Here is a 2189-nt window from a genome sequence, read left to right as displayed (position 1 = left end):
TAAAGCTTTTGAGGTGGGGACTGATAGCACATAGTATTTAAGTGCTATTAAACACATTGGTGGCTGATTTGTGCTGCAGCAACTTGCAAATGGGCCAGTATCTGATTTGCTAATGGGGGCCACTTTTATTTTTGTGTCCTTTTTTTAATGTATTTATTTTTATTTGGTGTCACTTTTATTTTTTGTCCTGTCTGACCCTTATGTTTCTTGTTAATATTACACAGGATTGTGACATTATTACAGAGTTCATGAGGGGCCAGAGCTCACCTTTGGTTGCTCAGTACATCTCAAGCTCTTGAAATGTAAAAAAAAAGCATTAAAAACAATATTACTGATAGTGGTTTCTAAGTACTCCCAGCACTTTATACGTAGCAAGTTTGTTCCACTTAAATCCATATGAAATTGATCCGCAAATATTTTTACATAAAGGAGTGTTTGTTAAATTTTATTACAGTTTTAACTACCAGATTAAAATTGTAAGTGTAAAAATATAGATCTGTGACCTCGACGTGATTTGAACACGCAACCTTCTGATCTGGAGTCAGACGCGCTACCGTTGCGCCACGAAGTCAGATGCTTATTGGACTCGAGGATGTTTAATATGTGACTATGGAGCTGAGGGAGCTGCTGTATATAGGATGATACTGCTATGTGTGACAGAATGTGAAAACACACATCTCTTCCTGCAGCGCTCAATAGCAGACATTTGTCACGCAATTCAGCCGAGATCCCATCAGCTCAGCTGACAGAGTTGCACTCCTGGAGGGCACCGAGGCAGAGCTCCGCCCCTCGGACTGTCAGTGCCAGTAGCTTTGTTTTGGTGTCGCCCTGTTTCCCTGTCACTTGATTAGCGGGAGTGTCACGCAGGAGCCCAAGTGCAGGGACGATTCTGGAGTAAACTGTCTCAGTGGCCATCACTTAGCTGCCCTGAACCAGTGGAAGGCAATGACCCCCCCCCCATCAAATAATAAATAATAAACTTTGGCAGACACCTGGCTTTCTCCAGCTTCACTGGTCCACACACAGCCTTGGTGAACAGACATCAATTACCTGCACTCTTATTCAGTGACTGAACCATATATTCGATTTTCCATATCATGCTGCCAGATATTAAATCAGACTTACAGACAGGGCTTTTCTCGTGCCCCCACTGTGCTATGTTGCTACTTTGCTGAATTTGAAGGCAGTGCTCACTGCATTACTTTTTAGGTCGAGCCTGAGCAGCGCTGCTCTGCGAGGCATGCTGTATTCGAGTATGGATTTGAAGATCCACCCACTCTTTGCCCATATTTTTCATTGGCTTGTGTCATTGTACTTTGTAAATGCTGGCTTCTGATTCGTTTTTAGGTCTCGCCTGTCGATGCGCATGCGCATCGAGCAAGCGAGACTATAGGGGCTCATCCAGACTTTATCTAACTTGCAAGGAATCGTGGCGATTCCTTGCAGTGCCCGTGACTTTTAAGCTCAATGCGCATGTGCATTGAGCTTAAAAGCGCGTGCACATGCACCCAGCCGCCTACTCTCTCTCTCAGCCTTCCCACAACTCCGCCCCCTCACTACTTGATTGCACGGCCGCTAGGCCGTGCCTCCCCTACTCTCCTCCCCCCTCCTCCTCTCCTCCCATGCCTGCCTGCCTCAACTCTCCGCCTCCCGCCCCCTCCCCCTGCACGGCCGCTAGGCCGTGCCTCCCCTACTCTCCTCCCCCCTCCTCCTCTCCTCCCATGCCTGCCTGCCTCAACTCTCCGCCTCCCGCCCCCTCCCCCTAGTTTCACTTGAGTCAGGGCTGAGTCTTTTTTGTAGTCTGGGCATGCCTGTCTTTTTAAAAGCTGGAAACCGCAATTGCATTTTCTGGTTCTACTGCCAGTGCTCGGGTTGTTTTGTTTGTGCTTGCTTCTGCATTAGAAGCGATGTGGAATGGTCGGATTGCACGTTTGGAGGGATTCTTGGGTGATTGCATTTAAGCTCGGAATTCGCTGTGAAAATAAGCCAGCGGGCTAAGCACAGACGATCCAACCTCCTCCCCCGGAGGCGTGCACGCAGCCTGGTGTTTCTTTCAACAGGGCAGGCCTATCTTTGAAAGGAATATTCACTTTCTTGCAGTCGGACAGCCGCTGCCGGGGCAGGGGTGTAGGCACCGAACTGTGTCCCAGGCACGGAGGCAACCGCAGACCTGCTGCCTCTTGCTACAG

General features: G+C 48.5%; 1 non-coding gene across 1 annotated transcript; it reads right to left on the bottom strand.

Moving 5' to 3' along the window:
- Positions 1-499: 499 nt before the first annotated feature.
- TRNAW-CCA (transfer RNA tryptophan (anticodon CCA)) lies at positions 500-571 on the bottom strand. Its single transcript has one exon. It is a non-coding gene; the product is annotated as a tRNA-Trp (tRNA).
- Positions 572-2189: the final 1618 nt, after the last annotated feature.

Source organism: Lissotriton helveticus, chromosome 12 (genome assembly GCF_964261635.1).
Source record: "Lissotriton helveticus chromosome 12, aLisHel1.1, whole genome shotgun sequence".
Lineage (NCBI taxonomy): Eukaryota > Metazoa > Chordata > Amphibia > Caudata > Salamandridae > Lissotriton > Lissotriton helveticus.
Note: the sequence above shows the minus strand (reverse complement) of the source record. Positions and strands in the feature narration are given on the sequence as shown.